The sequence below is a fragment of the Clupea harengus genome, chromosome 7 (genome assembly GCF_900700415.2).
Source record: "Clupea harengus chromosome 7, Ch_v2.0.2, whole genome shotgun sequence".
NCBI lineage: Eukaryota > Metazoa > Chordata > Actinopteri > Clupeiformes > Clupeidae > Clupea > Clupea harengus.
In genome coordinates, this window is record NC_045158.1 from 9,126,898 (window position 1) to 9,141,897 (window position 15,000).

Genomic DNA, 15,000 nt, shown 5'->3' on the forward strand with positions numbered 1-15,000 from the left:
AGCCGTTGACATAGTTGTCATTGAGCACTGACTCAAATGGACTTGTGAAATTAGTCCTCTTCAGAGGCGGCAGCGCGTCGTATAAGTGGCACAAATAGGCAGACAAATCACATCAAAGTCATACAGTACATTCCACTATCCTCAATTGGTTCGAATTGAATTAGTTCAACATTGTGCTGTATGGATTGGCAGGGTAATTTGGGTATAGCTCGCTAAGAGCTGATGGCACTCGCTTCAGTGATGTGTAATTGTGGCATACACGCACATATACACACACACACACACACACACACACACATACACATACACAGAGTGAAAGAGAGATATACACACACAAAATGAGTAGAAAACAATTTTTCACACAGTCGATATTTTCCACCCTAGGAACTGACGCACTTCTCTGAATATTCACAGCATCACACATTCCATTTCATTTGAGCTCACTGCCAAGTTTTAATTCAGTTTTACCAGGTCTAAGATGCTCTATTGAAGTCAAATGCTCAGTAATATCTGTGTGTGTAAACACATTCCTCAGCCTACACCCAGAACATAGGGAGCCTTGCGGAAGCAAAAAGTGCTTATTAATGCTGCCTATTTGTTTTAGAGAGTTCAGTCTCTTTCTGAATTAAGAGATCATTTACATCCCATTTAAATTTTTCAATTACATTGCTTGCGAAAGTTATTTTGTGGGTGTGGGTGTGGGTGTTAGGGAGTGAGCCTCGTTCCCTTTTTGGAGTCAACTGAGTCTATCAAGGCTAGATTTTTTGTGTGCATGTGCGTGTGTGTCAAAGAACTTTCTAGAACAGAGGCCCAGAGGGTTTAGTGAAGTGTGGTGGGGATGTAGGCTCATTACCACAGGGATGCTGCCATTGACTGGCTGTGCAGAGGGAGGAGGTGCTTGGAGGCTGAGAGATGCTGGCTGTCCCTAGAGTCTCCAGGCTGCCTCCCTCAGCATTTTTCACTGTTCCTGAAACACCACAGAGCAACACTGGCCCCAGGGAGCCACTAAGCACTCTCTTTCACGCACACACGCACACACGCACACACACACACACACACACACACACACACACACACACACACACACACACTCTCACGCTCTCACACACACTCTCTGGTAGTCAAGCACAGCAGAAAAACTTTGCATTTACATCAGAAGGAAAATTAGCATAGCACTGCACCACTGGAGTCCACGTACAGCGCAATCTGCCTCTCTCTCATCCATACTAATCAGCCAGTCCAGTTGGATTTTTGTCGGATTCTATAAACTAGTCAGATAGTCTCTTTGTGGGGTCCTCTAAGTCCCGAATGGTGCGCCTGTGTTTATTTATAAATTATTGATCGCTCTCGATTGTTTGTGACATATGTCGATTTAAGTAAATTTGAAGATGTGATTGCTCATAATGAGCTCATAGTCGCTAATGCGATGTGCTTATGTACTCAATCTGCACACCCCTTTATTGTAAACATGGGATGTTGTCCCAGAGGATTGAAAGCAAACTGCCATACGTGCTCATTTTCTGTCACTTGCAAGGATGATTTTGCTTTGAGCCTCATCGTTGTTTTTAAAATAGACACAGCGGCCAAATTGAATTGTGTTCTGCCGCTCTGTGATTTCTTCCTCAAGCCAGAAAGAGGAGGGTGCGAATGCTCTCATCACTCATGTAATAGCAGCAGTGTGCATGTTTCCATGCAAATGTTTCCCACCATGATGAAAGATTATTTTTTTGGGTGCTGGTGCCCCCCCAACACCCCCTTCCCTCTTGTCGGTTTCTTTGCGTGTTTATACGTGGAATATAAATGTAATGCGATGTGACAGCTCATCATTTAAGCAGACAGGTTGCTGTCACAGAGCTAATGTTGCGGCGAGTCCTATTGAAGTGGAAACGATGATTCTGTTGAGACGGCCAGTATCCACAAGCTTCATTATATCAGCCCTCGGTTTATCATTTCAAATCATCTCGCTCCGTGTAAGGACGTGTTCAGGGATGTATCTACATTTCAAGTCGGTGCGAGTGACCCAACCTCCTTATATTCTAAAATAAGTGTGTACCTCTTTAGTCTGTAATCCTATGGGGTTGGGAGGTTGGTCAAAGCAAATAGATTTTTATCAAAAGATATCAGCTCGCTTACTCATAGGGGAATGGGCTTTGATTTTCTTCAAATGCAGCAGTTGCCTCCTCTAACCCTGAGGTTAAGCCAGCTAGCCGCCAGCTTGCCAGAGCACCCCCCCCCCCTCCCCATCCCCCCTACGCTCTGTGCCACTGTGCCAATTCATTTACATTTATAATACTACGAGAACACTGTGACAAACATGGGGAAGAAGAGAAACAAAACAAAAACACAAAGATACAACAAAATCAGTGTGTAGCCTTCAATAAGCAGATCGTTGTATAACCTGGCTGTCGTGCCAAATTAATCTCCCCATGCAGAATGCAATCCAACACGTGCATGTGTCCCAGTGCGCAGCTATTATGCTCTGTGATTTGTAATGAGACACTGTTTGGATGCACATTTGTTTATTTGCCGTATCTCCCTCTCTCCCCTCTCACTCAGTCTCGCTGCGGTCTTTCACGGCCCCCATGTCTTTTGTGTGGTAAAGACTGCGGGATGAAACAGCGCCAAAGGAGCCAGCCACAGCAACGGTGTCATACCTGCAGCCTTCTACACACGAGACGTGACCTTTGAACTTTGTCATAATGAGTCTTACCCCACCTCAGAGTCCTGGCCTAGTTTCCACATTTGTCAGACTCCTGCGCCACATTCGGCGGGCGTGCTGTAGCATGACTCACACACAACCTTGATTAAAAAAAACCTCTATGTTGGCCTCAACAAGAAAAGAAAAAAACGAAAAGGTAAATTCCACCGAACTGTGATTCTGCATTTCAAGTAACGGGATCTTCCGTTTAGGGATTTTCTCCTGGCTTCAAAAAGTGAATCTCTTCAAGGTTTAGCTCCCATCAATAAAATTCAAATCCCCCTGTTGTTGCAGGGAAGACTGACCTGATTTGAGAATCAAGCACGTTAATCCAGGCATCATTCCCTCTGCTGAACCACACTCTCTCCGTCCCACCAGCCATTCAATCGCTTCGAAAATGAGTGCTGCAGCCACTATTGTTCTGTTTGTTGTGTCTAAGACCAGACACGTTGACAGTGGTGGATAAGGGCAGCGCTTTCACAGGGATGCCCAATGACTTTGTTTAGTGGAGATGTTTACAGCAAGGGTGATGTTTCAGGCTGGAGGGAGGAATGGTGATCTTGTGTTGATCTATCTCCAGCTAGAGGGTGAGCATCAGGATGGAATGGGAGGCTTAGTCTGATCAATTTGCTTCATTTGCGGCAGTAGCTGGCAGTAATCGGACAAGCCCAGACTTAAAACAGCACTATTTGTGCTTGTAACGGCGATTTCTACCAGTGGCTTATCCAACAAATGATTACTTGAAAAACCCAGTGATCCTTTAATATTCTACAACTTGTTATGTTGCAGAAAATGCAAACACCGTCATTTATTTCTCTTCTGAAATTAACTTCAAACACACCGACAGTGGTACCCATTGTGCCTGCACCTAAATTATTTAAATGCAAGGACTTAAGTCAGAATTTAATTAGCAATTTAACCATGAGGTTTTATGTAATATTCTAGTCCATATTGTGTTATAATTGCATTGAAGCACATCTGTATGACTACACTGTAAAACCCTACAGTGCCCTGTATACAGCACATCTATACAGCACATCAAGAATGTTTCATTCATGTGCTTCACCTTGGCTGACAAGGGCTTCTACTAGTGCCTGCTTCAGCTCCAGAGGGGCATTCAACCACTGAATTATAATGAGTATTTACTTAATAGGCGCATGGAGATAATTTCGCCATTCTCGGGTATAATTGGGAACCTTTAAAAGATGTCCCCGTTGGGTCTGGTGGGGCACATTGGACGGTAGCGCACAGGAGCTTGTCTTCATTTGTCTTGGCCATTAACTCTCATTTACATTTCATGGTTGGAACCTGACCAAGACGGTACATCACAGTGGAGAGCTTCTTTCTCTCCTTTGACCCTGGACTGTGCAATTCAGTCTGGATGCCAGTGTTGAACAGGCAAGAACAGATGCACATGCTGATGCGAGTGCTGTGTTTTTTGTTTGTTTTGTTTTTAAGTTATGTTGCAGCATAAGATGTTTATCTGTGAAAAATAATCAGCAATTGGAGCGTGATATCAAAAGAAGAACACCTAAGCGATGCTCATTTTATCCGATTAGATTGGTGGATTAGTGACATTAAGGGGGAACAAAAGACATTTCTGTTGCAATCTTCCACTCTTGTCTGCTCAGACTTCTATATTGTTTTGAACATAAATAATATAGGTCACTCCCCTGGATTATTATGGGCTATGAAAAAAAATGATGTCATCATATCATCTTTGAATAATCAGCTTGCTACAGTATATTAAGCATAGTTTCATTTTCAGCATTCATATGAATTTTAAACAGTGGTCTTACACATACAAGACAGCTATGGTCAAGAGTTAAATTTTTTTTAGCACCAATCCCTTCTAATCCAACTGTGCTGAAATCTTTTAGGATTATTTAAAGGGTGAATGTCTCCCTCATAATCTTTCCTCCTAATCTTGAATCATAACTCCACATCTTGTTGTTTACTTGTATTTCAGCAGACTAAGGATTTCTGTTTATGCCATGCACCCTTATTTATATCACCATTAAAAGCGCTGGCTCTCACATACCTTTGCAACCCTGGGCTACTTACAATATTATGGCAGTTAACAGAATAGTCAATGTGAGTGTTGTTGTTATTGACATCACCATTATTAAAATTATGCAATCTCCTGAAATGAAATCATAGATAATCAGATTGCACCCGTTGGCCGGTACCGGACAGGGGGGTATGGGCGGGGATATGCCTTTGTATTGGTCTGGCCCTAGTACGTACAGCGATACTCATCACGGGGAGTGCAGCTCACTGCAGTGTAACGAAAGTAGTTTACATTTCACAGGCTCTCCAGCGCCACGCCAAGCCCGTGTCCTATTCTATCGGTTTTAAATTTGCGTAGAACCATTCTAACGCACCGGGATTTTGGAGATATTTCTGAGCGCATGCGAATGTAAGAGTCAACCTGGATCATATGTATATCCTATATGCGCTCTCCAGCGGCAAAACCTGACGAGGGGAGTTAACTGAGAGAGTTCTGCTATGTAAACTGACACCAGCATCTTTCTCGATTCCTCGTTGTTTTGAAAGAAACCATGGGGAGACAAAGACGCTATGACTAAATGGTTTTTGTGTTCGAAAATGTGGAAACTTTGATCAATGAAGGTTTTATTCCATCTTGGACTTAACTAGGCTCGACAAAAGACTGCGTTCCGATATTCCGTGCTTTACGGAGTCGGTTGTGCTAAAAGACTTGACAACCTGAATATTACATTGTAACAACTACGAGTAGGCACTGTACCTACACTACCTACACTAAGGTAAGTTTGTTGATATGAACTGGAATGTTGTTTATATTCTGAGAAATTATGAGTCGATGTTTATTTGTTTTCCAATTGAACCGAAAAACAGAGGACGAGGCAATGAAGAAACCATCTGACTAGATTCTGTAGCCTTGTCAGTCGGTTGTACATCCCCAACTGTTGCAAAGCGGTATGCTTTCCTGAAGTTTTCCCCTCTCCGTTTTTCATTGCATATGCCTTTTCCAAGTAATCTGTCTGGTGAAAGTTTATCTCAATTTGAAAATGTGGCCTAAAACGTAGCGCACTGCGGTTTGTTGGAAGCAAATCAGAAGTACTCACTGATGTTAAAAAATACATTGACCATTAAAATTGGGGTGACTCAGTTGGACGTCAAAAGTACCAAAGGGGAGCAGATGTTTTGCCTTTTCGCCATTTAGTCTGTAGCCTACAAAACGCATAGACTGACTATTGCTGTAAATACGTGTGCCACGTTAACAGCAAGTGATACATTTTGTTTTTCTGCACACATTCGTCCCATTAATATGTATGTGACCTGCAACTGTCAGTGTGACACAGACCTGCCTTGTTGATTAGATTAAATATTTCCCTCAAAGACGAAATTACATATATTTGGGCTCGCTTGTGTTTGTAAAGGCCCTCTTGATTGAAGATATTACACGAGCTGTGATTTTTGTAGCTGACTTTATGGTAGGCTAATCCTGCTAAAAGCGACTTGAATGAAACACACAGCCTGTTTTCTTTTTAGCTTTCTTCAAACGGTAATGAAGTAAGTATTAGCTGCAGCTGGGTGATTACAGTAATTACAGCGTGACCAGTGGAGAGAGAGAAACAAAATAGACTGGACTGACGCTCAGGGAATGGACATTGGTCATTTTGTATGTGTGTCTGGGGATCCAGTAAAGAAATGCTGTAGATAAACAGCTATTTCTAAATTCAGTATCCATCTCTGTGTGGGTATTGTGTGTGTACTTGTGTTCCCAATTTTGTTGATGTGTGCTTCTAAGTTTCTAGTGTGTATGTGCGTGTGTCTGTGGGTGTGTATGTGTGTGTTTGCATGTATGTGTGTGTGCGCCAAACCTGGCATGTGATATTGGAAAAGTTTCTGTGACCAGACTCAACCCACCGATCTTACAATGCAGTCTAACCAGGATAACCCCTCCATAAATGTGGTCTTCCTGCGAGCATGTGTGATGGACTTGGGGCACTTGGGGTGGAAGGAAGTCACAGCGACGGCCAGCTCTCTCAGCTCCTCTGCCCACATGTGAAACTGTCCATTGAGAGTCAAATTTGGCTCCTGCTGGGGTTGATCTCTTCATTGTTGCGCGCACAATGGAGCCACATCCTTCCTCACACTGAAGTGGACAGCTAGCACACACACGGGGGAGGTGTGTTGGCACACCCTCACGATGTGGATGTGTCTCCCTCCTCTATCCCCACACCACCACCCCCCCACCCCCCTAGTCCCCTTCATTGACTGGAATGGCTGGATGAGGCAAGGCATGGCTCTGAGCAGAGCACCCATGACATGGCACATGGCAGCTGCTGGAGAAAGCGCTGACCCCCCTGAGCAAAGCAGGGGGAGCAGATGTTAGCGTTCAGCTGCGACCGCCGCCGCGCCAGGGTGCTCTTCCGTGCTCGGCCTGGCCCGGCCCGGGCGTGCTCAGATAGTCACTATGGCAAATATCTGCAGTCTGTCATCATCCGCTGTAGGGCAGCTAATCACCTGCTACACTGCCTCTCTGTGCCTGCCTCCCCATGTTTGGGGTTATGCAATGCTGTGTAGCGTCGGTGTTCGTGTTATCTCAGGTTGTGAGTGGCGTCTGAAATGTGTGCATGGCTTTGGTCAGTCAGTGATCTGCTCTGTGTTCTCACCAAACTTCCTGGCTGTGTGTGTGTGTGTGTGTGTGTGTGTGTGTGTGTGTGTGTAGGGGGGGTGGTTACTTAATGCTCGACACATAATTAGAGCTTGACCAAGAGCCAGGCGGTGATACAGTATTGTGTTAACAACATGCTCTCTCACTCCCTCTACCTCTCTGTCTCACTCTCCTTCTCCCTCCGTCTCTTTGTCCTACCTCTCAGTCCTCCTCTCTCTCTTTCTCTCTCTTTTTCTCTCTCATCTATCCAATTCTCTCAGATGTTCCCTCCATCTCATTCTCCCAGCTGTAATTCATTTTCCTCAGCTTATCACCTCTCTCTCCTGGTTCCTCTCCACTTCTCGCCATGTCCCCCTCTCTCTCAACATCTCTCGCTCTCATTCTCTCTCCCTCTTCTCTCTCTGTTTCTCTCTCTCTCTCCTCCATCTCTGTGTGTAATGATGGAGCTAGTCCTCCTTTAGGTCCTTTGCACATCCACCAGCTTGGCTTGTTATGGGACTGAGTCTGTGATGGTCTTCCGCAGTTAGCCAGAGGTTATGTGTGTGTGTGTGTGTTTGTGTGTGTGTCTGTCTGTGTGTGTGTGTGTGTGTGTGTGTGTGTGTGTGTTTGTGTGCAAAAGGAGCTCCGGCAGATGGGTCATCTGTTCTGTGTGCGCATGTGTGTGTGTGTGTGTGTGTGTGTGTGTGTGTGTGTGTGTGTGTGTGTGTGTGTGTGTGTGTGTGCGTGCACGTGTGTGTGTGTGTCTGTTTTGAGACAGCAGGGGGTTGGGCTTAGTATGGACCCAGCAGGGTGTCTGGTTGGAGAGGTGGGATGCGAGAGGCCTGAGTGGTTTTAAGAGCGTGATGGAGGGGACTGATCGGAGGGTCTGGGGTCTGGGGTTGTAGGGAGAGGGGGAGAGGGGGATCCTGGGGTAGCTGTCCACTGTTTGGCACATCCTCCCAGAGGTCTGTATGCGCGTGTGCCGGAGAGGGACTGCAATGTGTGCGCAGCTGTGAGCCAGAGAGAGAAACGCACACACACACACACACACGCGCACACACACACACGCACGCGCACACACACACACACACACACACACACACTCACACGCATAAATGCACCCAATCGCACATCGACACAGTGCTGCGAAGTGTGGATGTATTCTCCACAGCTGACAGACACATGCAGAAATGCACTCACCCAACCAACCTCCCCTAATGTGCACACACACACACACACACACTCCGTGGACTCCTGTTGTCCAGAAGGAGCCGGGTGGCTTCCCGGTTCTCATCGGTTCCATCCCGGAGTCTTATTTTCTCTGCCTGCATGGATGGAGGGGGCTCCCCACAGTGTTAGCACTGTCTCCTGGGGTTGCCCGAACACCCCAAGGCTTTTAGGCAGAGCGCCGAGGCGTGGAAACAATCACCTCAGCCTGAAATGAGTCCTGTTAGTCGGTCTATCTGATGCTGCTGGTTTGGTTGTTGTCACATGCGCTCACATATGGAAAATATAGAGCAGTGGAAAGGTGGAGGCCGCCTGCTTGTTACGAGTATCGACCATCTGTTGCTCGCTGGTCCCCCCCCTGAAGGCTGGTGTAGTGATTTCTTGAACTGGGTGTTTGTGTGTGTGTGTGTGTGTGTGTGTGTGTGTGTGTGTGTGTGTGTGTGTGTGTGTGTGTGTGTGTGTGTGTGTGTGTGTGTGTGTGTGTGTGTGTGTGTGTGTGTGTGTGTGTGTGCGGATATACGTGCACAAGCAAGAGGTAAGATGTATGTGTTTTTCTGTGTGTCGATTACTGATGGAATGTTTACTGGTACGTGGGTGTGTTAGGGCACTGTGCATATATGAAGCAAAGCCATGCACACAGTTGGATGTAATGCGTATGTTTCTTTTGTACTTAGTCTTCAGTCCATGTCTACAGTAATGTGCAAATCTACTGCGAAACAACACAGCACAATGTGAAAAGGTATTCCTAAAAAGAACCAATCGTTTCGCTCATGTTTACAGATGTGTGAGTGTCTGTGTGTATGTCTGTTGATGTGTGCTGTTTGGGAAATGCTTGGTTACCCCCTGAGCCAGAGATGTGCCCCTACCAGCCTGGTCAGCCTTTTGATTGCCTAAATTTGCTTTTCTTGCTTTGCTGCAGCAGGTGAAACCTGGATTGGATTAAATTGGTTGTTCAATGATTTCCTTTGTGTGAGTAGTTTGCCAATAAGTCTCTATGTAAGAGTCCCCCCCCCAAAAAAAAAAATAGGGTTTGGAGCTGCAAAAATGTGTGTGCCCAAGCACTGTTAGGCAAGGAAGACGTGTTTCCTTTCCTGGCCTTAACAGATGTGACGCTCTAATTAGGCTCTGATTATTTATCGAACATCAGCTTAATTAGCGCATTTCAGACAAAGCAGACATCATTCACTCAATTTGTGAAATCTGAGCAGAATCTGTCCTTTAAAGCTCAGAGAGATTCTCAGCTTCTTTTGTGCCTTTTTTGGGGGGGGGGGAAGCGGTTGTCATGTCGGTGTAGCATCCACACAAAGCTGTGGGTGCATCTGTGTGTTTGTGGGTAAGTGTTGTGTTTGTTTGAGTGGGAGTGTGTGTATGTGTTTGTGGTTGTATGTGTGTGTATGTGTGTTTTTGTCTCTGTGTTTGAATGTGTGTGTGTGTGTGTGTGTGTGTGTTTGTAGTTGTATGTGTGTGTATGTGTGTTTTTGTCTCTGTGTTTGAAAGAGTGTGTGTGTGTGTGTGTGTTTGTGGTTGTATGTGTGTGTATGTGTCTTTTCATCTCTGTGTTTGAATGTGTGCATGTGCTTGTGTGTACGCATCAGTGTTTGAATGCATGTGTGTGTGTGTGTGTGTGTGTGAGTGTGTGTGAGTTTGACTGCATTCACGCTACATGGGTTCTCCGGTGGGGTCTGCAGGGGCTGGGCTGCTGCGGTGGCCGGTGCGTGCGGATGAGCAGCGGGAGGCCAGTGCGTTCTCCCCCAGCTGAGCATCACCGTTTGTTTTTATTACAGCTTTTTTTCCCTCGGCTTTGTTTTCCCAGTGCGCACAGACACACACGCAGAGCTTTCCCGTGTGACTGTGCCGCCTGGCTGATAGCGGCAGGAAACGCTGGGGGCACGCACCAACACACACACACACATACACACACACACACACACACACACATAAAAGAACACATTCAAGCAATTTTACACACTATCAAACTAACACATGTGCATACACACTGTGGCAAATGAGTGCATTCCCATGCATATTCATACACAAAAGCACACAAGCCAGTGCATATGCATTCACATCATATTATCAAATTCAAGCAAGAAATACTCCCCCCCCCCCCCCCCCCCCCCCACACACACACGTATACATGAAAACACACACACGTACGCTCACAGTGTGTGCGCAAAAATTAAGCAAAACACAACAATAAAAAGAGTGTTAGCCAGAGGGGCATTGAGCACTGGAGTGGATCCAGTGGGAGGGGGAAGAGGAGGTGGTCTTAAATCGAGCTAATGCCCACCCCCTGGGGAGGGAAACAGGCTGAAAACTTCCACCGTCTCGTCCTTGAGAAACATGAAAGCTAGCAAAGCCTCCCCACTACCACTGCACTCAGACAACATGTTTCCTGGGTGTGGCTTAGCACCGTCTCTCTCTCTCTCCTTCCCCTCTCTCCTCTCTTTCTTTCCATTCCTTTTTCCATATCTTTCATATTTTTCTCCATACACCCCTATTTATTTTCTTCTGTATAGATGATATGTTCTATATAGATCTGGATTCTATAATACTTCGATATCTATATCTTTATTTTCACACTCTCAATATCAATCAATCAATGAATATATTTTTCTATCTATTCATCTATCTATGTATCAATTTTCCCCTCATCTTTTCCTTTCCTGTCTTTTCCATATGCTATGATCCTGTTATCCCTACATCATTCTGCCCCTCTCCGTGTCTATCTACCGTAACTCTCTTTCTTCATCTCTCCATCTCTTTCTCTCTGCGGTTCTTCTTTCTGTTTGAGTCAGCGGGAGGCTGAACTGCCTGCGTGGAGCTCTGGCACCATTAGCAGCAGCCTGGTTAGGGCTGGGCCGTGTACAATGGCGGGCCTGTTGATGGGGCCGTTGGGCTGGTGGCAGTGTTGAGGCCCAGGACCCAAAAAAAAGAGTGACTGTTTTCACCCCATCACGCTGCACCACACCCCAGCCCGCCACCGCCCCCCTGTAGCAGCACGACCTCTGACCCCTGCCGGCTGCACTCGCCAGACCCCCTGCCGCTCTCTTCCAGCCCGCTGCACTCGGTCTGTCTCAGATGGAGGGAGGGAGGGAGGGAGGGAGAGAGAGGTAGAGCGAGTGGTGAAGGCATACATGCAGAAAAAAGGAGAGAGAGAAAGAAGACAGATAGATTGGAGAGTCAAGCTAAAATCTGAGAGGCTATGTCAAGCAGAAAGGCTGACAGATAAAGGGCAGACAAGCGGGAGAGAGGAGGAACAGAAGAAGAGAGAAAGAGAACACCAAAACCCATAACCTAAGAGAGATAAAGCAGGACCATACACACAGCAAAATCCTCTGTCTCCAACAGGCTCTCTCTCTCTCTCTCTCTCTTTCTCTCTCTCTCTTTCTCTCTCTTCCTGAAAGTCTCTTTCTACACTCAATCCCCTCTCCGTGCGCCCTTGTGTATTTGTAATAGACCTTCTCCACGTGCCGGCTGCTTTTTTTTCGTCTCCTCTTGCCCCCTTCACATCCCCCCTCCTCCCTCCCTCACCTCTCCCCCTTCCTCCCTCCCTCTCTCTCTCACACACACACACACACACACAAACTCATGAGCAGCATATGGAACAGTTTATCTAGAAGCTTATTTTTGTGCCTATTAAGCAAAGTCCCATTTGAAAAGAGAGAGAGAGAGAAAAAATAGCAGCCAGAGAAAGGCAAACTGGTTTTATTATGGCTCTCTTTTGTCAGTGGAGCCCTCCTGCCCTGGGCAGAGCTGTTGCAGTCGGTGGGAGAGATGCTGTTGTCTGTGCCCCCCTGCACCCCACCCCACCCCACCCTCTTACATATACACATACACATACCATCGCTTAAGCCTGGTGTCTCCACGCTTCACGGAATCAATCAGGTGTCTCTCTAAGGAGAAGCAGGGGAAGAAGGGACAAGGACCGGGAGAGGAGAAATGCTGAGACAGAGAAGGATGTGTCTCGAAGCTCACTACCCTCCATCTCTCCCGTATCGTTTAGTTCCGTCTCGTCTCGTCTCCTCTTCTAGGCTTTTCAGTCCCTCTTTTCCGTCTCCTGTCTCCTGCTTTCCCTTCTCCCTTACACCCCCCTCCCTCCCTCCCTCCCTCCCTCTCTCTCTCTCTCTCTCACCCGGGTCTGTTTTCCTCTCTCAGATTACGAATAAGCGTTTTTGCCATGGCAGAGTGAGCACATTCGTGTTGCTGAAGCACCCACAAGGAAGAGAGAATGAAAAAAGACTGATGATGGCTATAAACTAATAACAATCTCTACCTCCCTCCATTTTCTTCTATCCCCCCCCCCCTCTCTCTCCCTTTGTTTTTTTCCCTGTCTGTGGTGTGGGGAATTGAGAGGCGGGGGGGCAGACCTGTTAAAGTGAGTGCATTCATTTAGTCCTGGCTTTTAAAATGCCCATTCTTCCGCTCCCCCAGTACCACGTCCATTCTCACACCGGGATTAATATGCCAGCGTGAAATTCCTCACATTTGTGTCTCTGTTTCCCTTCGTGAGTGCACTTATTTAATTAATTGCTTTTTAATTAAATTGGTATGTGTGTGTGTGTGCGTGTGTGTGTGTGTGTGACTGTATGGCTATTTGTGTGGGAGTGTATAGGCACATTGTGTGTGCCTCTAAGTGTAGTGTGTGTGTGTGACTGTGTGGCTATTTGTGTGAGTGTGTGCGCATCTACATTATGTGTGCCTCTAAGTATAGTGTGTGTGTGTGTATCTGTGTGTGTCCTGGTATTTTGTATACATGTTTGTGTGGAAGGCTGTCAACCTCACTGCTGGATTGCCATGGGTGGGGCCCATTGTGCATATGCATATGCATTTTAATGTGTACCCGTCTGTGTGTGTGTGTGTGTGCGTGTTTATGTATGTGTGTGTGCGTGTGTGTGTGTGTGTTTAGATACGCCATTCACTGCTGTATGGGCATCTACTTTGTTCTGCAGATTGTGTGTGTGTGTGTGTGTGTGTGTGTGTGTTCCACACTCTGATGTGGTTTACTCTCCTCTCCTTATTAACAATGCCGTATTGTCTGCGCACTTGGCGTACTTGTGACGGGGCTCCGGTCATTTGTTGGTGCTTTGTTGTTTATGAAGAGCGGCGCTTTGTGCTTGTCTCCCTCGTGCACTTAAATCTTCTGTTCCATCTGAATCAACTAATTGCTTTCCTGACGCCCACTGTAACGCATATTAGCCATGCAGCGGGTTCCTCACAGAGGCGGCTGTGCACCAGGTTTTAAAATGACTCCTCGCATTGTTTTTGTGACTCCTCTCTTCTCTTCTCTTCTCTTCTCCTCTCTTCTCTGAGTGCCACACAGCTGCCTGCAGTTTAGTCATGACAAGTTTATGTGTGAGGTGGTTTCAGTTTTTTTGTTCTCAGTGTGTGTGTGTGTGTGTGTGTGTGTGTGTGTGTGTGTTCATGTGTGTCGTTTGTGAAACGGTGATTCTACTCACCGCAGGACTGAGTCACAAAGACAGCAGGCAAGGAGACCGCAAGGCGTCTTTCCATGAACACCAGAGACACAAGGCATTTAGTGAACTGTACTGTACTGTACAGTACACACACACACACACACACACAACCAAACAAACACAAACGCATACAGTGTGCACACACACATACACACACACACACACAGACACACACACAGAACTAAGCTGTTGGCAGTGTCGGCTCACCTGAGGCGGTGGTTTGTTGTCTCTTAGGGCCAGATAAAGACAGAATGATGGAATGATTTAGTGTGTGAGCCCCGCGCAGATGTAATTGGAACTGATTTATTGATTTATTGGCATAGCGGAGAATGTGGCAATGTGGCCACCCGTCTCTCTCTCTCTCTCCCTTCTCTCATCCCTCTCTTCTTCTCTATCACATCTGACGGATCCTTTATTGTCTCAGTCTTTCTCTTTCTTTTGGCCTCTCAGATATTGGTATTTTTCCCTCATTCTCTGTGTTATCACTCCCTGCCGACTCTTTTTCTTTCTTTCTTTCACACTTTGTTTTCTCTCTCCCCCGCTCTCATTCTGCCTGTGTGGAGTCACAGGTGCAGGTGAGCAGCAGGTCAGGGTTTGTGTGTGATGGGGCCTTTGTTGTGTTTGGCTGGTGGCACACAGACACAGGCCATCTCTGAGCCACAGCTCCCCACTCTTTATAAAGAGTCTCTCCGCAGTCTCGCTGTGTGTGTGTGGGTGTATGAGCGTTTTTGTGTGTGTGTGTGTGTGTGTGTGTGTGTGTCTGCCGCGCCACCTCGGCTGCCGCCTCTCGCCACTCACCCGTCTCGTCTTGCTACCGTGGCCACGGAAAATGTGAATTTCATCTTTTTCCCTATTTCCAAAAACAAAGCGGCAAAAAAACAGAAGGCACTTCAGCTTAATCCTTTATTTGGCTCACAGTAATAACCAACCCCACTCGATCTGGCCCTCACATATCT

The 15,000-nt window shown here is 46.5% G+C and overlaps 1 protein-coding gene across 1 annotated transcript in view; it reads left to right on the plus strand.

Annotated features, from left to right (window-relative positions):
• The first annotated feature begins 4,931 nt into the window (after positions 1–4,931).
• Positions 4,932–15,000, plus strand: part of sema4c (sema domain, immunoglobulin domain (Ig), transmembrane domain (TM) and short cytoplasmic domain, (semaphorin) 4C) — a 44,450-nt gene continuing 34,381 nt past the window's right edge. The window contains exon 1 of the mRNA XM_012815896.2: positions 4,932–5,484. The gene's annotated coding sequence lies outside the window, so the exon portion shown is untranslated. The remainder of the gene's footprint in view (positions 5,485–15,000) is intronic.